The sequence below is a fragment of the Grammomys surdaster genome, unplaced genomic scaffold, assembly GCF_004785775.1.
Source record: "Grammomys surdaster isolate TR1022 unplaced genomic scaffold, NIH_TR_1.0 251, whole genome shotgun sequence".
Lineage (NCBI taxonomy): Eukaryota > Metazoa > Chordata > Mammalia > Rodentia > Muridae > Grammomys > Grammomys surdaster.
In genome coordinates this window covers 2,735,698-2,756,610 of record NW_021604692.1, presented here as the reverse complement: position 1 = coordinate 2,756,610, position 20,913 = coordinate 2,735,698, and the positions used below count along the sequence as shown (strand labels likewise).

At 47.7% G+C, this 20,913-nt stretch overlaps 1 protein-coding gene across 1 annotated transcript in view; it reads left to right on the top strand.

Annotated features, from left to right (window-relative positions):
* Window positions 1–20,913, top strand: part of Nol4l (nucleolar protein 4 like) — a 73,865-nt gene that overhangs the window by 16,769 nt on the left and 36,183 nt on the right. The window lies entirely within an intron of this gene.

Below are 20,913 nucleotides of genomic sequence, written 5' to 3'. Positions count from 1 at the left end.
TTCCGAGTATCACTTGAAGTGGGTACAGTTTTCTTCTGTCAGCCATCATTTGCATAGTCACACATATATTATCCAGCACTCCATTCATCTGTCCTTTGTTGTTCTGTGGTCTAGGCACTGGTACAGATACTAAGGAGGTGGTCTGGCCTGTGCCTGTGTGGTACCACAGCTCTGTGAAGGATAAGGGAAACCCAAGGCCTGCAGGGAAATCTCAGCAGTGAGTGGTAATGGGTCCTCATGCAGAGGGACTGTTGACTGGGTGCCTACTCTGTCTGCTGTGTCATATGGTTGACCCTTTGTCCAAGGAACTTGCATATCACCCTCATGCTGCACATTTGATGGTCAGGGCTTAAGATCATAGTCACTAAGGCTGGAGAGATGCCTCAGTGCTTAAGAGCACTGACTGTTCTTCCAGAGGTCCTGAGTTTAATTCCCAGCAACCACATGGTGGCTCACAACCATCTGTAATGGGATCCAGTGTCCTCTTCTGGTGTGTCTGAGGACAGTGGCAGTGTACTCACATAGGTAAAACAAATAAATTGTTTAAAAAAAAACCCACAGTAACTAAAATAATTAAAAATCCATATCCTGCCTAGACAGGTGTTTGGATAGAAAGCAGAAAGAACCTGCTTTGAACCTAGTTCAGGTCAAGGGCTGGGTTTGGCCTGGAAGCTGAAAGCTGCCTTAAGAAGAGAAATTAGGAAACAGGAAGAGGAACCTAGTCTGGCTTGTGACTGCAGTAGTGTCCACAAGAAGTCCATGTGCCTTAGTGGTCCCTGCTGTCCCGATGGCTCGAGATCTTACTGTGGCAGTCACATATGGAAGCAGGGCCACCTTGCCTTTTCCCTGTTCCTTCTGCCCCCAGATGTTCTGTCCGGAGGGAAAACAGTGTGCAACCTGCCTCTCCTCCCTCAGTGCTAATGTCTAATGGCTTACTGTCCTCCCAGCACTGAGAAGTCAGAACTACTGTTCAGTCCTATCTTGCCTCCAAGTCACCTGTGCCAGAGTATTCTGAGTCTTCTTCACCTGGGACCTGTAGGCTCACTTGGGGTCTTGGGATGGTCCTCCCTCCTTCCCTGCAGAGCAAGCAGCCGGCAGTGTTGTTAGTCAGGACAGAGCATCGCCCTCACTTCACCCTGGGCTTTAGGTTTTCAGCAGATCTACCACCTACAAGGCATTCCACGTCTCTGTCCTTCAGTTACTTGAAGGTCAAAGGAATACACTTTCCTCATAGTTTTTAAGACATTTTAAAATGTGTGTCTGTGTATGGGTATGTGCACATGTGTACTGGTGCCTGGGAGGCCAGAGATATGGGACCCCTTGGAGTTGGAGTTATAAGTGGTTGTGAGCCACCAGCTGGGAACTTGGGTCCTTTGCAAGAGCATGTTCTTGACTACCAAGCTCTCTCTAGTTCCTCCTTTTTTATTTATATTTTTTTGTCTATTTTATGTGTATATATGGGGATCATTGTGTGCCACCCACAGCAGGAGTGTAGTGGTCAGAAGACACTCTCAGAGCGTGGTTCTCTGCTTCCACCATGTGGCTTCTTGGATTGAACTCAGACTTGGCAGTGGTTACCTTTTTCTGCTGAATCATCCCGCTACCCCAACTTGTAAGGGGTCCAAGTGTATAAGACACAGCAGGCACTGGGCTGGGCACATTAGAAGCACTTTCTAAAGCTATTGATTTCTTATGTGCTGTGCTGGGGATGGAACCTTGGGACTCACATATGCAAGGCAGGACCTTTATCACCGAGCCATCTCCCCCACCCCACCTCATACCCCTCAGCCACCACATTCACTTAAAAAGAAAACAAAAACTAAGGCAAGAGCTGGGCTGTGGCTCAGATTGCACTCTAATGGAGTGCTTTCCCAGCAAGCCAGAAGCCCTGGGCTGTCCTCAGTGCCACAATGACCAGGCAGAGTGGCCTGGGCCTGCAGTCAGCACTAGGGAAGAGGCTCTGACATTCAAGGTCATCACCAGCTACATAGTAAGTTTGAGGCCAGTAAGTTTGAGGCCAGCTGATCCTTTGCTCAGAAGAACCCAAGGAAATGGAGAACAAAGTTAACAAAAAAGGGGAGAGCATAGGCTGTGTGTGTACACATTTAAACTATTTGTAAGTGTGTTAAGTGGCCTCAACATAATCAATCATATTGACAAACAACCATTACAGCTGTCTATTCTCACAGGTGTATGTATCTGTGTGTGTGTGTGTGTGTGTGTGTGTGTGTGTGGTGTGGGGGAAACAGAGGAGTGAGAGTCGGGGTGGGGGAAGAGGCCCTCAGGTAACATCAGATGTCATACCACCACCACCACCTTTTTTTTTAGACAGAGTCTCTCATTGGCCTGAACTAGCCAAGTGAGCTAGGCTGGCTAACCAGCGTGCCCACCCTGTCTCCGCCTCCCTGCTACTGAGGTTGTAAACATACACCACCACAGCCAACTTCTTAGGATGGGCTGTGGCAAGCACTTCACTGCCTGAGCCATCTTCCCAGCCCTGTTTAGAGTGTTTTCATCACTTCTAACAAAGCCCTGTGCTCATAAAGGAGCCATGCACTCTCTCCAGCTCTGGAGAACCCCTTGTTTTACTCTGTTTCTATGATTTTGGCTCCTGCAGGTCCCACATAGGTGACTTGCTTGTACCGCCTTGCCTTACTGCTTTGGCTTATTATCAATGTCTTCAAGTCAAAGGCTGTGTCAGACCTTCATCCTCTGGGAGCTGAGAAAATCTCTTTGTATGGGACTGTTATTTCCTTCATCCGTCCATCCATGGATGAATATTTGAGCTGCTGGTCACTCATCACTCATTTAAATTTTTATCTATCTATCTATCTATCTATCAATCTATCTATCTACTCTGTGCGTGTGTGTGCATGAGTGCGGGCGTGTGCATGTGCACCTGCGTGTATGTGCACCATGTATAGCTAGTGCCCACAAGAGGGCATCAGATCCCCAAAAACTAGAGTTAGGTGCTAAGAGTCAAATCCAGGTCTGCTGCAGGAGCAGCAAGTGCTCTTAACTGCTGAGCTATCTCTCCAGCCACACAAACACATCACTTTTTAATTATCCTCTGAAGTGGGAAGGCATTAAAGCAGGACAGTGTTCCTTTTCTCTGAGCCTTTCTTTCTTTCTTTTTTCCTTTCTCTCTTTCTTTCTTTCTTTCTTTCTTTCTTTCTTTCTTTCTTTCTTTCTTTTAAAAAAAAGCTGGGTATAGTGGCACAGGTCTGTAATCCCTGAGCCAAGACAGCTTCTATTTTATTTAATTTTTTAAGATTTATTTATTTTATGTATATGAGTAGACTGTCGCTGTTTTCAGACACACTGGAAGAAGGCATAGGATCCCATTACAGATCGTTGTGAGTCACCATGTGATTGCTGGGAAGTGAACTCAGGACCTCTGGAAGAGTTGTTAGTACTGTTAACCACTGAGCCATCTCTCCAGCCCTTATAAACTTTTTCAACCTCCTCTTCGATCAGAATAATCCAAGAAAATGGCAGACCCAAAGGTCCTAGGTCACAGTGAGTTAAACTGCCTGGCTCCTAGGTGTTGCTCTGGGCAGAGAGGGTTAGAAGCCTGAAGACTTCTCCTTTTGTCTTCACAGGTCAGGCCACATGGGAGGGTTAGCAGAATGGGAAAGTTCACTGCATGTGAATTTGGGGGGGTCTTTTATTAAGATTTATTTATGTGCATGAGCATCTGACTGCGTGAATGTCTGCGTATCACACGTGTGTATCACACGTGCAGGCAGTACCCATGGAGACCAGAAGATGTCAGATCTAAAAGTGGAGTTAAGGATGGTTGTGAGCTTCCATGTAGGTGGTGGGAACTGAGCCCAGGCCCTCCACAAGAACAAATGCTTTTAAGGGTTAAGCCATCTCTCAGAGGTGTGGATGTGTCTCCTTAAGGAGCAGTCTCTAGAATAGAATTAGAACTTCTAAGTCAGGAGAGAAAATAAAAGAAACAGAAGTTGCTCAGCCTACCCAAGAGTGGTCCATGCAGGAATGAGAAGAGGTACAGTAACTAGAAAGCATGAGGACCATAGCATAGCTGGAGCTATGTGGGGAGCTGCCTGGTGCCCACAAGGTCCTGGCTGAGGACTTGGTAGCCCCATAAAACATCACCAACTCTAACAGGGACAGGATCGAAACACAGTAACTCACAATGCCATGTATGAGTGACTAACTTCTAACACAGAGGCAAGAAGGCTCAGATGGGCCTTTTTTAAAATAGAAAAATCCAGCCACTTGGTGTTTATATGACGTATTTATTAATGGTACAGAAAGGAAATGAGAACTAGAGCAAGTGTGGGTGTTGCTGTTATGCTCAGCAAACAAACACTAATGGTTGGAAGGTGCCATGTGCCAGTGCTGAAAGGCAGCCATCCCGGGGATGAGCAGAGCCTTCTCCTCTGAGGGCCCTTGGGTGGGGAGGCCAGAAGGCTGTGAGGCAGTATCTCTGTGCTATGGTACTCAGTCTGGCCTTGCCTTCCTTAGTCTCTGACCACATTTGGTTTTTATTTGCCAGTATCTTAAAATGCCAGTGTCTGCATCCAAGCAGTACAGATGGACCTGGTGGCATCCATGACTATGTGGTGTCTTGACCAGGCCGCTCTCTGTAAAAGTTAGGCCTGGCTCTTCCTCCCAACCTCATGTTTTCAGAAATAAGACTCAGACTCAAATATATTTACAGATACCTTGGCCATGTAACTAGGCTCTTTTCTGACTAGCCCAGACTGAGAATAACTCATTTACTCTAGCCTACATTCTGCCACTTGGCTGGCTACCTATGCATAGGTACTGTGTATCTGGCTCCTCACATATTCCTGGACGAAGCTTTCTGTGCCTAGTTCTATCCCAGAATTCTTTCTGCCTCCCGGTTGTCCCAACTTCTATTCTACCATTCCCTATAGGCTATAGATTTTTTAATTGACAGGTGATGCATCCATACAATACGCACGATATTCTCTCTACAACTCTCAACCTCTTCCCTGGGCTCATTTTTGCCAGAGTGGGGGATATGCCCTTCACCCCTAGACTTGCTACTCCTGCTGGCCCACCTCTGTGACTTCTGAGATCAACCCCCTTGTCCTCTGTCATGTAATGAATTCCAGGGGCTCAGCTTGTTGCCTTGGGAGGCCCAGAACACCAGTAGCCACAGTTTTTGATAGAATCTCCTGCCTCTGTAAATCTCTGGCTCTGGAGGAGGGGTTGAACTGCAGCAAGAAAGACAAAAAGCAACTGAAATACTGTCCTTGGCCGAGGCTGCTGCCTGGATTTCTCCAGGCAAGTGTGGTCCTTGGAACATTTCCACTATGGGGGATGTGCTGACAGGGTCTGTCTGTGACCCCAGGGCAGCTTGCCCTCAGAAGTGCCCTCTCCCTCTCTGGAGGCCTTTTATCTTTTCTTTGTTTTTGTTTATTAGTATTCATTTTTACTTTATCAGGAGGAATATTTTTTTTAAATCACATAGAAAGCAGTGGATCCTGCCTTGGCTGCTCGCTTCAGTTCCTGTTCTCAGTGCAGATGGCCTCCTTTCTTCTCCTGTGCCCCAGTCTGGTTGTGAGCCACCATGTGGTTGCTGGGAATTGAACTCAAGATCTCTGGAAGAGCAGTCAGTGCTCTTAACCGCTGAGCCATCTCTCCAGCCCTGTCATTTTTCTTATGGGCTCAGATTCACTTTCTTTTTTTCTTTCTTTTTTCCTTCTATTTTCCTTCCTCCTTCCTTCCTTCTTCCTTCCTCCCCTTCCCCTTCTCGTCTACATTTGAGTCTCAAAAAAGTTGACTACACCAGCCCTGCAATTTCTTTGAGTAAGTACTTCCATGTTCTCACTCTTGTGATAGATTATGCTTGAGAAGAGTTTTAGATTTACAGAAAAATTGAGATGAGAGAATTCGCACTTTCTCCTCCACCCACTAGCAGTTTCACCTGTTAGCAATATGTTACAGTGGCCATGCCTCAGGAGTGGACATTGATACACTGTTAACTGAAGTCAATGGTTATTTGAGTCCTCACCACTTGCTTCCATCCAGGATACATTATTACATTGAGTTGTCCTGTGTTTTAAGACTCCTCTGGGCTGTGGCACTAGTCTGGATTTTCCTAGGTTGTGATGACCTTGACAGTTGTGATGAGTGCTGGTCATGTGCTTTGTGGGATTTTGAATTTTCTCTGATGTCTTTCTCAATATAAATGCTAATGTTTATGGTCATTTCAAGGAAGAACACAGACACAGTGTGAGGCTCTCATTACATCATACACAGCTTCTGACTGTCAACATGATTTATGTGATGTTGGCCTTGATCACACCTGGCTGAAGCAGCATTTACCCAGTCTCTTCCTTGGGGTTGTCCCGTCTGTTCTTGAGGACAGACAGTGAAGGGACTTAAGGAGCCATGCCTTCCCATCGGTGTGCTTTTCTATCCTCTCCTGTCTCTCTCTGTATGGCCACCAAGTCGCTTACTTCTTACTCTGTGCACAGTGCTCCTCCATTTTGTTAGTCTGCTTCTTTTCAGTTTGGGCCACAGGGAACACTTCCTGTTGGCTCCTGCAGGCTTTCCATGTGTTCCCGTCTGGGTCTGCTTTCTTTGGTTAGTTTGGTTTGGACTCTGGCTTGATTTTTGGTTTGTCATGACTCCCTGGGACAACAACACACCAACTCATCTCATCTTTCCTGCCCCAGCTTCCAGCCATTTTTTCCAGAGAGCCTCCTTCCCCTTCTTGGAGAGTCATACTAAAAATAAATGAGATATTATTTGCTTGCTGATGGAGTGTCCTCTCTTTTAGACTCCCTAGGTGGACAGAGACAATATGTTTTAATTTTCACTTACAGTTTTTATTGCATTATTTATTTTATGTATGCATATGTGTATAGGTATATTTATGCAACAGTGTGTGTAGAGATCACGTGACAGCTTTTGGGACCTGTCAGTTATCTCTCTCCACAGTGGGTTCTTGGATTGAACCCAGGTCATCAGACTTGATAGCAGATGCCTTACCACCAAGCTACATCACAGGCTCTTGTTTTCATTTTGTAATATTAGATCTTGTCCATTGAGAGCTTACCCTAATACACTGTAATATATAACCCCCCTTAACCCTTTTGTCTCAGCATCTTGATTTAAATAGCCTGTTTAGGGACTGAGGGTTTATAGAATGTTATAATGTTATAGAAAATTTGCTTAGCACATATGAGGCCCTGGGTTCCATCCCCAGTATACAAAATGATGATGATGGTGGTGGTGATGATGATGATGATGATAAGGAGGGGGAGAGGAAGAGGAGGAAGAGGAGGGAAAGGAGGAAGAGGAGGAATCTGTTTTCCCTAGAGCCTTAAGACCACCTTTATACATTACCAGATTTTTGTCCAGTCAGATTTTATTTGTGTTCAGTCCGCTGGCCTTTGCCTCTTCCTGCTCTAAACTATGTTAAGTACTAAAGCTCTATAATTCTCCTAGGAACTGACACTCTCTTGTTTCCTTTCCTTTTCAAAGCTTACTAAATTTAAAGAAAGTGATTTGTGGGGAGAGAATGCTTTCTTAGTATATCTTCTCCTTGTTGGCTGGAGGCCCACCTGACTTGACCACATGACAACTAAGCAATATGCTTGGTCAGTAATCCTGAGTGTGGGCCTAGCTTGTACATGGCTCATTTGTGTCTGTGGGGAAGCCATGATGGAGGCCAGGAGCTGCTAGCTGGGCCCCATAAATGAAGGGACTTTCTTCTCAAAGCTCTGCTGTGAACTGGCCTGTAAGTGAACAAGCAGGTTCACTTAACAACCTACTGGAGTGTGGGGGCTGCAAACAGGCCAGCTAGTACTCCCACCAGTTAGTGCTCCCATCAGCTTGTGCTCCCACCATCCTGAGGATGTGTTTGGCACAGCTGGCGTTTTTCTTTTGTTTTTTAAAAGACTCATCTATTTTACGTGTGTGAATCTTTGCCTGCCTGTATGTGTATGTACCATGTATGCACAGTGCCTTCAGCACCAGAAGAGGATACTGGATCCACCAGAGCTGGAATTACAGATGGTTGTGTGTGGTCATGTGCTGGGAACTGAGTTTAGGTCCTCTGTAGGAACAGAAAACACTATTACCCACTGAGCTGCCTGTCCAGCCACACTATTGGCATTCTTGGCCTCAAGAGGAAGTGGCTTCTCAGAGCAAGACAGAGGAAAGGGTGGGGAGCTCTCTGTTGAATATATTTGGTTGAGAGTTATCATTTTCCTGATGAATATACTATGGAATATCTACGTATGTTTTTTAGACATTTGTTGTAACTTCCAGATCCCCTAAGAAAATGAATGTGCTTTTACTGGGACAGCTTAGGTTCCTGGAGGCCTGGCCCCTTCTCCCCTGCAGTGTTCCTGAAGCTATGTGGGAAAGAAATAGAAAACAACCACATCCCTTTTCTTCCATGGGCTGGACATCCTGGGCCCAAAAAGGGCTGCTGTCTCTGGCAGCTTCTCAAGTCCCTGTCTGTCCAGGCTGTGAGGATTCCAAGGAGGCCCTTTTAACTTCATTAACCAGGAAAAATGTCTGCAGTGCGTGTAATTTGCTAGCGCAGGCACCATGACTGTGTGGGCCATGAACAACAATCCTGAGTGTGGGCCTAGCTTATGAACGGCTCATCTGTGTCTGTGAGGAAGCCAGGAAGGAGGCCAGGAGCTGCTAGCTAGGCCCCACGAACGAAGGGAAGCTCTGTCCTCCCAGAGCTCTGCTGCGAACTGGCCTGTAAGGCAGCCTGGTAGCTCAGCCCAGCTCTGTCCCTAAGACAAAAGTGCCCCAGCAGGAAAGGAGGCGTCTTTCCTGGGCTGGGCCAGGAAGGAGCAGCTCAAATGGTCCAGATGGTCACTGAACTGAAAGTCGACCTTGTGACCTACCACTGAGACCCAATGGGAATTTGTAATCTTGTGCCTTGGGCCTGAGATTTACTTTATTGCATGGTGTTTTTGTTCCCTTGTCCTGGTGGAAGTAAACTGTTCACCCCAGTTTTGGGCTATCTTTCCCTTCTACTACTAGTAAGATATTTGGAGCATCAGGGCTTTTCAGGCCCACTGGCTTTTGTCAATTTTTCTTGAAGGCAAGACCTTCCTGTTGAGGAGCCTAAATGCAGTCACTGAACACAGTCCTGTGAGGCAGTAGGTCCTTTCTATATGGGACCAGCCTTTCTATGTGTCCCCCAGCAAAGAGAACTCACAAGGCTGTCTCCATGCCATGAGTAGCTGCCTAGGGCTTTGTAACCAGACCTTGAGGATGCAGGAGGTTTCAGCCGCCTCAGCAGCTGATGTCTGGAGATCAATTAGAGATAATGGCTCTGTGTGGACCTGGAGAAGCCCTGGCCAGGCTTTTTCCTGGTTGTAACTGTGTTTACCTCATTAACAGGCTCACTCTCTTTTGAGGTTGGATTTGTGCTGCCTGCTTTGTTTAATGAAGAGGAACCAGTGTAGACCCTTGGCAGGCTGGTAGCTCTGCCACCCCCATTCAGATGGAGAGAGAAGCCCTCAAACACACACACACACACACACACACACACACACACACACACACGAACGCACACCCTGTGACTCTGATACTGTTGTGTGTACTTCTGAGGATATCTCTCCCTTGATTAACTCAGAAGTCATTTGTTGTAATAAGTGCTGGGAGCTGCTGGCCCCAGGAATCTGGCAGTGAGGGCATAGAGAACCTGTACATCCTGGGTACACACAGGCCTTGGAGATGATAAATACATTAGGAAGAAAAAAAACAAGAAAAAACTAAAACTAAAACCAACCAACCAAACAAACAAAAAACAGGAAAAAGAGAGATGTTTGGGGCACAGAGTTCAAATGGATAAGACTATATGCTTCTGAGAAAGAAAACTCTACCAAGGTGAGCCAAGGCCTGATTGATGAAAACCAACCAGCCCTCTGGTCTTTCCTGCAGAGACAGCAGGTACAAAGGCCCCGGGGCCAGTAGGACTGTGGGAGTGAGGGATGGAGGCAGTGAGGAGCAGAGGAACAGCCTGCAAAGGCAACTTCTCAAAGGGCTTACCACCTGGGTGCAAAGTTTACCATGTGCCACTTCCTGCCACCAGAGCTGAGCAGGACTTGACTTGATGAAAGCAAGTGAGAGTAATCAGGTGGCCCCAGTTCTGAGCATGGCTGCCTCACTTTCCTGTCTGTGGCAGCAGGTTCCCTGTTCCAGTACCAACAGCAGTGCTGGGCTGGGTCCCAGTCCCTAGCAGAGCCTAGTTTTTACTGTGGAATCCCTTTAACAAGGGAAACAGGAGAAGGGGTCAGGGCATTGCTGACTGGCATCAGACAGGAGTGTCAAGTCTAAGCAAGGCCTAGAGCCCACCCCCAACCCTCATCTCCACCATTTTTCCCACACTCCTGACTGTTCCCTAATAACAGGACCTGGAGAGCCTTAAGGATGCAGTCATCACAACTCCCACCTCCACCCCAAGAACACAAGTAACCAACCCCACAGATGTCACCAGCCTGAGGTCATTTAAAATGACTGTGAGTGTAAGGCACAGAGATGCAGGTGCTGGACACAGCAGCTGTGGCTCTCACAGCCTTGTCCCAGGGCTAGAACCTTGCTGAGAAGGCTTGCTGGTGTCCTTCTCACCGTATCTGCAAGTCAAGGGACTATATACTTGTCTCCCCAACCCCACACTACAAGACAAGCCAGAGGGGCCTGGCCCTGAAAAGTATCTCATAGGAGTTCACACTCTGTAGAGAAGGGACATGGAACTGCCTTCCTGGCTGTATGGTCCCTCCCCAGACAGGAGCCCTGCATCTCAGTATCTTAGTCGGAAATCCTAACAGCATGTGTAGCCAAGTGTGAGGTTCCTTCATTCCTGAAGTGAGAGGGCTGCATGTCCTGCTGTAAAGTCTGCAGTCCAGGTTGGTGTCCCTCAGTGCTGCTCAATTCCTCCCTATGCTTTGACCATCCTATGCATCCAAGGTGGGAGGCGGGCCGGTGGTGCAAGGCTGGTTCAGCAAAACAGAAGCTTCCCCGGAAGCCTGCCAAATCATGTTCTGCCTCGTTAGGACAAACTCTAGATATGTTGCTGCTTCTCTAAGCAGAGGGAGGCTGCAAGAGAGACTTTTATCCTGTGTAACTGGGGAAGAACTACAGGTCTGAGGTAAGCTATATTCTGCAGTAGGACCTGCCAGGGCTTCAATGTCGTCCTCTGAACTTGGATTGCCTTTGGATGGTAAGATGGTTCTGGTTGGGGCAGGAGGGAAGAGGGAAAGAAAATGGGTGGCAAGACACAGGAAAAAGCAGGAACACCAGGAGTCAGTTGCTTAGTACAGGAAAACTAAGATTCCACTTCAGAGCACCAAGTAACCTGCCTGATGTCATGTCAGTGAGCATCCATCCCTGCGTCCTAGCTGTTGTTCCTGAAGCAGGGGAGAAGTAGAGGAAGGAAAAGAGTCATCAGGGTAGGTGAGGTCATCAGGGCTCCAGTGCCCTCCATTTCACCAGACAGGCCCAGGTCTGCTGATCTACCATGGTCCCTGAACCTACCATGGGCCACACGGCAGGGGGCTTGATTTTGTTGCATGCATCAACTGTCATCAGTGACTGGCAGCTCATACCTTTGTCACTAGTCTTCACTCAGCATCCCACAGACTTCTTGGTTCAGGACTCCGACTTTAGTAGGGCATGCCATGCAACCTAGAGCCCCAGACCTTGGGTCAAACCCCGAAATGCTCCTTGCTTCCAGCTCTAGGACTGTTCCCCCCACACACACCCCAGGCCTCTGCCGATCAGCTTCTTCACTGCTGGATGACATCCGTCTCCCAGAGTCTCCAGCTCTCCTGTGCACGTGGCATGCAGGGATTGGTCCAAGGTGCTCAGAATGGCTACAACATAGGAGCTTGCTTGGATTGTTGCCTTTTTCAAGTTTTCAATGGATGTTCATTGTCCATAAGAACCCATATGCCAATGAATATAGAGTAAATAACACATGGTTTTACACATTTGCCACCTCCTATAAGCAATATCTGGACCAAGGGATAACATTGTCTATAGCACAAAGACCCTTGTGTCCCTCCTAGTCACTGCCACAAGCAAAGGTGACCACTAGCCTGACTTTTAATAGCACAGATTAGATTTTGCCTGTTGCAGGCAACTGAGGCATATGTTCTGGCTTGTGAGCGTAATCATGGACAGCATCAGAAGTTGTCCCTTTCACTAGGCTTCTATCATTCTCCTTCCTGGCTGTGGTGACAGAAGTCTGGCAGCTTTCTCATGGGGACTACTAGGAATGGCCCTGCTAGAAGCACTGTAGGGTAGTATTGACTTTGTTTTATTTTAGAGACAGGGTCTCACTATGTATCCTTTACTTATGAGCACTTTGAGGGAAGGCCCAGCACCATGCCCAGCTAGGGTTATCTGTCCATACAGCTCACCAAAGTGGAAGGTCTGTGTACGGAAGGTGGCCTTGACCTCATGATGGAGCCTTTCCCAAGGAGCCATGAGAGGAGGGAGATGCCTGGGCACTCCACCCACTCTATCAGAATCCCAGCCATGGAGTCTGCATTCAGCACTAAGCCAAGCTCTGCTGGACTGGGGGCCCTGGTGCCTGAGCAACGCCCTGGTAATCCCTGCTGCTGTGTGGCATGAGATGAGTGAGGACTCTGCTGTCAAAGGGCCTGCCTCAGTCCCTAAGTTTGCAGTCTGATAGGAGAGAAGAGGCACAATGCAGAAACCATCAGTGCCACATCATGACAACACTGACAGGAATCTGCCTCTAGACAGGCTGTCAGTCACCTTGGCACTCTTGAGTTCAGCAGGGGCCAGGCTTGGGGACAGTGAGCAGGGCTTTGTTGACTGTCTGCATCTCCCTACCTAGCAACCCCTCCCCACTCTGTATCTGTCAGCTCAGCTTACATGTCACCTCAGCAGAGGCCTCCTGGACATGCCACTTCCTTTCCTGCAGCCCCTTGATTGTCAGGCTCAGATAGGACATACCTCCTGTGAATAGCATATGTTAAAAAAGCCACATGGTCATCTTCCTGTCCCCCTCCTGCTGGCCTGCAAGTACCTAGGGACAGACTTCTCTGCATCACTTCCTCCCATGGTACCTGCACTGGCCATGGTACCTGCACAGGCTAGGGGCTCTGTACATGTTTGTGGAAGGAGCACAGACTTGAAAACATGCAAGAACAGAGGCATGGAGGGTTGCTCATGGATGAAGACACCAAGTTCCCAGAAATGACCTGAAGATTAGGCCAAGGGCTGTGCAAGGCCTTGAACAGAACAGGAGATGGGAGCTATGGAAGGTTTCAGAGCTGGAATGTGACATGACCAGAGCACACCTGATGGCACTCTTTAAAGCAAGGCAGTGGGGCTTGGAGAGAAGACTGTGTTTTAGAGTACTTGCTGTTCTTATAGAGGACCTGGGTTCTGGTCTCAGCAGCCACTCAGTGGTTCACAACCACCCAAAACTCCAGTTCTAAGGGATTCGTCTCTTCTGGCCTGCTTCAGGCACATACATACATGCAGGCAAAAGACTCATACATACTTTAAAAAAAAAAAAAAAGCAAGGCACTCTTAGAAAGAAGAATAACAGACACGTAAGTGACCTGTGGTCATGGCTGTAGGGAGCACACGTCTCCCTAAGTCAGGCTTCCTCTCTGACTGGACTGTTGTCCCTAGACTTCAGCAAGGAACCCAAGCTGGCCCAGAGGTTGCAGCCAGCTGAACTGGCTACTAGGGAGACTGAATGAACGAACTGCGCCCCTCCTCTCCCCAAAGGACACCGCCCACCTCAGACTTCTCACCAGTTCAGAGACACCTTTCAGGAGCTTTCTGCCCACCCTTCAAGAGACTCTTACCTCCTTTTTCCATGCTGGTGCTGACCCAGGGTATCTCTACATTTATTCCCCACTATGATGCAGATGGAGAGTTTATGGGGGATGAGGTGTGTGCCAGCCTCATCAGATATTAATAGATTCCTTCTTAAATATTTATTATTTTATGTGTATGTGTAAGTGCTTGTGTGAATGTTTGTACCATTTTTTTTGTACCATGTTTGTGCCTGGTGCCTGAGGAGGTAAGAAGGAGGACTAGAATTGGGTTTAGAGGTGATTGTGAGTTACCATGTGCATGCTGAGAACCATACTTGTGTCCTCTGTAAGAACAGGACCATTGAACTGTCTCTCCAGTGTCTTAACAGTTATCTTAGAGCAGTGAGGCAAATGAAGACAGATGAATAGAACAGAGAGATGTCATTTTCAACCAATGGATAATGGTGAGACACTTGGTTATTTCATGGTACTGAGGACCATATCAAGGCCCTCATGCAACTAGAAAAGCACTCTACCCAAGTACTGCCTCTCAACTCTCAGCGTGAGCAATTTAAGAAGGATGGTATTAGTTAAGTATGGCAGTTCAGGCTTGTAATTCCAGCATTTGAAAGGGTGAAGCATAAGATAGCTATAAATTTCAGGCTAGCCTAGGCTACATAGTATGACCCCCAGTCAAAAGTAAAAAAATAAAGAAAAAACCTAATCTAAGATAGTTTTATTAAAGGGCTGAGACTATAGCTCGTTTTCCTATCGTCTTCATGATCGTACTAGATCTGATCCTTAACAGAAGAGGAGAAAGAGAGCGACAAAAGAGGAGAGGAAAGGAGGAAGTGCAGACATGAAGGCCCATGGTAATCTAGCATTCAGCAGGGCGAGGCGGAGGATCAACAGTTCAAGGCCAGCCTTACTACATGGTGGGTGTCTGGGAGGTAGTAGGTACTACATGGGAGGTAGCAGGTAGGTGAATATGAACCTCACCATTGAGAAGACCGTTAGACCACTTAGAAGATTCGAGCTGAGCTTGTACAGATCAGTTGGTTAAGTATATGCATAGGTGGTGGCTCATGCCTTTAACCCCAGTACTTGAGAGGCAGAAGCAGGAGGATCTCTGAGTTTGAGGTCAGCCTCGTCTAAACAGGGAGTTCCAGGACGGCTAGGGCTACACAGAGAAACTCTGTCTCTAAACAAATCAAAACAAAACAACAATAAAAGAGCGCCCCCCTCCACAAAACAAAACCCAAGTAGGCATAGTAGCACTATGATCTCAGCACTCAGGAAGTAAAGAAAGGAGGATACAAAGTTTAGGCTTATCCTTAGAGCTAAATAGTAAGTTCAAGGCCAGCCTGAAATACAAGACCCGATCTAAAAAAAAAAAAAAAAACTGAATTTCTGAGTAATTGTGTAGAGATAAATTTAAAATAGAGACTTAATGCTACAGACGTAGATGTTCCAAAAGAGAATTCAGATGAATTGTAACAAAACCACTGGATATATAGAAATAAAAACCTTCCAAAGCTGTGAAGAGAAAATGTAGCTAAACCTGATGACATGATTATAACATTTCCTTATGTCAAAACAACATTAAACACAAAAACAATTACCAAAAATTAAAAGGCAGCAGAAGGGAAGATACAACATGCACACGCACACGCATGCACGGAGGTGTCCCCTGTTGCTCACTACCTCAAACCTGGAGCTTGCTGAGTTTTGGATAGACTAGTGTCTCCAGTTCCTCCCTGCCAGCTTTGGAGTTATGGACAGACACGTATAGCCAAGTCTAGCTTATTACATGGATTCTGGAGATCCAAACTCAAGTCCCCATGCCTGTATGAGTACTTGTTTAGGGTTATTATTGCTGTAATGAAACACTGTGACCAAAGCACTTGGGAAGGAAAGGGTTCATTATGCTTACACTTGCACTCACAGTCCATCTCTGCAGGAAGTCAGGGCAGGAACTCACACAGGACAGGAGCCTGGAGGACATGGTGGATGCAGAGGCTGTGAGGAGGCCTACTGTTTACAGACTCTCCCAGCCTCCTGCTTACAGACTCTCCCAGCCTGCTGCTTACAGACTCTCTCAGGCTGCTTTCTTTTCTATTTTTTCTTTATTTGTTGGTTTTCTGAGACGAGGTTTCTCTTTAGTAGCCCTGGCCATTCTGAAACTTGCTAGCCTAGAACTCAGATTAGCCTGCCTGTGCCTCCCCAAGTGCTGGGATTAAAGGCCTACACCACCAGCTCAACTTACTTTCTTATAGAACCTAGGACTACTAGCTCAGAGGTGGTTCCACCCATAATGGGCTGGGCCCTCTCTCATCAATCACTAATTTTAAAAATGCCCACAGCTTGCCTAAGCTTGAGGGGGTTTAATGTTGTTGTTGGTTTGGGTTTTTTATTTGCTTGTTTTTGTTTTTGTTTTTTTGTTTTAAGACAGGGTTTCTTTGTGTAGCCCTGGCTATCCTGGAACTCACTCTATAGACCAGGCTGGCCTTGAACTCAGAGATCTACCTGCCTCTGCCTCCCAAGTTCTGGGATTAAAACTTGATTTTTACAGAGGCAATTTTTCAATTGAAGATCTCTCCTCTCAGATGACTTTAGCATGTATTAAGTTGACATAAAATTACAGCACAGTACTTGTATTCACTAAGCCATCTCCTGGGTTCTTTATTTTATTTTTTAAAAAATATTTATCTATTTTTTTTAAGATTTATTTATTTATTTATTTATTTCATGTATGTGAGTACACTGTCGCTGTCTTCAGACACACCAGAAGAGGGCATCAGATCCCATTACAGATGGTTGTGAGCCACCATGTGGTTGCTGGGATTTGAACTCAGGACCTCTAGAAGAGCAGTCAGTGCTCTTAACCACTGAGCCATCTCTCCAGCCCTCTTTATAATTTTTTAAACAACAACAAAACATCTTTCTTTTGGGGCATGAATACCATGGTGTTTGTGTTTGTGGAAGTTGAGGATTGCTTGTGAACTCGTTCTTTTTTTTACCATATGGATTCAGGGGATTGAGCTCAGATCAGCAAGCTTGAGAACAAACACTCTTAGCCACTGAGTCACCCTGCTGGCTCCCTCACCCACTCCCCCAACACTCACACTTTGTATGGAATATCATGAAGTCCAGGCTGGCTTTGAACTCACCTTGTAGGCAGTAATGACCTTGAACTCTTCCTGCTGCCACCTCCTGAGTGCTAGATGATAGACATGTCCGGTTTATACACTTCTAGAGATTGAACGCAAGACCTTACTCATGCTACTTACACTAGACCTGTACTCTAACAACTGAACTAAATTCTCAGCCTCGGGGTTTCTAATTTCAAAGTAGAAGACTTTCTGCCAAGTAGTTGAGGAAATGAGGCCTACAGAGGCTGAAGCGTGCTGCCTCATTTGTGTGGGATCAGAGTTTGAATGGGTCCTATTGGGCTAGTTCCTTTCTCTTTGTTTATTGTGAGGAACTTGGGATGGGAACGCAGTATCATACTTGCTGAGCCAATGTCTCTCGGAGACCGCTTCTATTCTCTCTGCCCTCCTGATATCCCTTTAAATTCCATCTGCCCTGATCTGGAAACTTAACTGAGCTTGCATGGCCTTAGCAGGCCAAATGAGATTCCCATGCCTCTCAGCTGTGTGCAGGCTGGGCACACTTGGGCACCCTGGGTCCTGTGTGCCCTGCTATGCTGATCTCCCCCCCCCCCGTAATGCTCAGCACCACAGAGCTTCCAGGACCTTTACACCAGTTGCCAAGTCTGTATCAGCCTGGAAGGCCATGTCTCAAGGTCTTCACCCGGTTACCAGCCTTTGCTGTCAGGAACATGCTGGTCCACTCCGTGAAGTTGCCTGACCCTCCCCTGAGCCCATCTTCTTCCCACTTCACTCTGTCCTCTGTCCTCATTTTCTTTGTCTCCTCCTACCTGTGCCTTTATGTCTAAGGTACAACCAGAATCCACATGTTGCATTTACTGGAAATTTTTATTAGTTTCATCACTTTCAACAGTTAAATTACTGACAATAAGTGGTTTTTGTTTGTTGTTTGTATTTTGGCTTTTGGGATGGCATCTTGTCATAGAGACCGGGCTGGCCTCAAACTTGTAACGATGCTCCTGTCCTACTTTCTGTCACTAGCATTACAAGCATGTACCACACACCCCACTCGTGAGTGTTTTTGAAGAATCCAGGACTATTTGTCTGTGGAGAGCCCTCTTTCAGGATTTCTTGTCTGAGTGTTTTCTTATTCAAATTCAACATTTTGGTGGGAGAGACCTGCCACAGGGAAAGGAATAACCAACACAGTTTCTGCCACCTTCAGAAGGTGCACACGATCATGTCAGGTAACTGTCCTTTGGGGGCAGCTGATTTGATGGCTTGGTTGGGAGGTAAATGTTCCATTGCTCTAGTGGGCGGGTACTCCTTCCTCTCTTTCATTAAGAAGTAATTTGTGGTGATAAATGGCTTTTCAAATGCTATCAGATCCTTGAACAGTGTCCACTCTGATTGGACTAAGTTCCTGTCCTTCCTCATATCCCCTGGCCTGGCCTCTGTGTTGGGGCATAGTCCTAAAAGCCTGCTTTTGTAGGAGCTCCATAGTGTCCACTGCTGATCCTGGAGTAACACAAAGGTAAAGGCCAGCCCTTCTCCCCAGCGCCCCCCCCCCCCCCCGCTATGGAACCCTCCCCACATTGGAAGCTGGGAGAATTCTTGGTCAAAAAACTGGGTCATCTAATTTTTTGTGGAGACCCACAGTGTGGCCACTTTAAGGCCAGTGGGAGTTGGCCAGAGGGACAAGGACACTGAAAACCACCAACACAAGGTTCCTCAAGGAGGGGCAGGCCTGTGAAGACAAATCTTGGGAGGCTCCCTGCATTCAGAAGTGCTGCCGAGCCAGCCAAGGAGTCTGCGGGCCATGGGGCTTGGGGTTTTGTATTGTAAGAATGGTAAATGAGTATGCATTAGCTTCTCTGCCCTCCTGAGCTACACTGTTCTATGAGTCTGAGGAGAGATGGGTTATCTGGGTTCAATTCCACCTTTGAACTTCAGCTGCCTGTGGCTTTATGTTTCAAGCCCAGATGTCCACTGCTGCTGTGAAATAGTGTGACTCAAGCCAGGCGAGGTCAAAGGTCTCAAGAGATGTTTGGAAAGAGGCAGGAAAATCCTGAGCCCGAATTGGCATGAGGATAGTCAAGACCCTAGACTCCCACACCTCAAAGGGTAAGAAGTAAAGGTCTAATGGAGAAAGCAGGAATTGGTGAATTGATTTGAAAACACATTAAATTTCAGGAGTAAAAGGCGCTAATGAGTAGCAGGCCTAAATCCTTTTTTAAAATCATGGGTTTCTTACTGACAGTAAAATCTTTAGCATGTGCAGAATGAAGTCTGTGTGCTGTTAATTTGAAGTGTTGTCATCTTTTTGATCCGTGAACACGAAGCTCCGAACCTGTGGTTGTAATTACAGACTAAACCTGTAGAGGGAGTCTTGTCTATCATAGATTGTTCACAATGCAAAGCTTTCAGAGGAAGAAAGAAAAGGGCTTTTAAAAGAAAAGTTGGAGGGTTAAAGGCATTCTTTTTTAAAATTGCAAACAATCGTGGTGGCTGTCTCCTTTGCTCTCCTCTGCGGGCTCCACTGTAAATGAATTGTAACGTAAAGGAATCTGTAGAAATCGTCCTTCCTTCTAGAGGAACCAGGTGGGTTCCTTATTGGGTTTCTTTGGGGGGGGCGGGGCATCTCCCCGCTGAATTCCAGGAACGTCTCTCTCTCAATCCTTGTTAAAGCACAAGCTTTATTCGAGGCCCATGTGTTCTAACCCGGGCTTTGGACTTGGTGGTGGGAATTCGGGGGGCGTCTGCCCCAACCCATTTTTCTCTGTCGAGGTTTTAATTCTGCCGTTTGGAGACTGGTTTGTTAGGACTCAGGCGAGTCTGAGGTTGCCCGGAGGTTTAGGGTACCCCTCTGGCCACCTCGCGCCGCCCCATTCATTCTATCTTCTTAAGCCGAAGAGGAAGATCTGTTTGCCTCAGGTCCCAAGGAGGACCGCACCTTGAATCGGCGTGCGTCTTCCCTTTCCTGCAGAGTCCATGCAGATTGTGCGCGCCCAGGTCTGGGAAGCATTCTTAATATTATGCTATGACTTTACAACTGTAGCCAGCGCGGCGTAAGAAGCCGGCACCGTGTGGTCTGCTGGAGCACAATGACCCGCAGAGTGGGGCGGGGGCCCTCAGAGGGAGCCGGGAGCGAGCGGGCGGCGGGCCCTCTGGGTCGCCGGAATGTTTGGGTCGAACAGGTGAGCGCAGCCTGGACGTTGTAGCTGGCCACTGGGCAAAGAGGAGGGGTTCAGGGGCGGGTGCAAACAAACTAAGTGGTGGGTAAGAGACAAAGGAAGAGTGAGAGGCGAGATGGTGCAGAATAGAGAAGAGGCGAGGGGAGGGGAGGAGGCGGCCCGTGGGTAGGGTGCTGAGGAGATCACGCTTGAACTTGATCGAGAAAGGGGGCCCAGAGATGTGGGCGGGGGCCCGACCCAGAGTCTGCCACGTGCCTGGCTTTTCCTTGTCAGCGTCCCATTAGTATCTCCTAAGGCTGAGCACTCGGGTCCCGAAGCCCTGCACAACGAACACCCGAGTCGCCCGGGACTGAGAGACGAGTAGGGTCGAGGGCTGTCTGGAAGGCCCCATGGCACCAAGAGTTCCCGACGATGCCTGCCTTAGTCACTTTCTTTGGGCCAAGTCTCCCTCTCCTGGTCTGAACGCAGACAGCTTGCAGGGTATTCCCCCACCCTTCCCAGGACTTGAAGTCCGCAGCCTCTGGGAGCCAGGGGCGAGCCCAGCTCCCAATGCCTCCTTTCCCGGGCTGCGCGCCCCGAAGGGATCTTCCTCCGAGCTCTTCTCCCTTAAGAGAGCTCTACCCAGGAGCGCACAGCGGCGCGTCCAGCGCGCTCTGGTCCCCATACCTGGCCCAACACCCCCCCTTTTCCTCTCTTCTCCCCCACTCTCCTTTCTCCTCTTCCCTCTCCCCGGGTGCCTCCTTTTCCTCTCTTCCCCCTCCCCCCCATGCCCACTCCTCCCTCTCTCCCTCCCTTCTACCTCCTCCTGCTGCTCCTCCTACTCCCCCT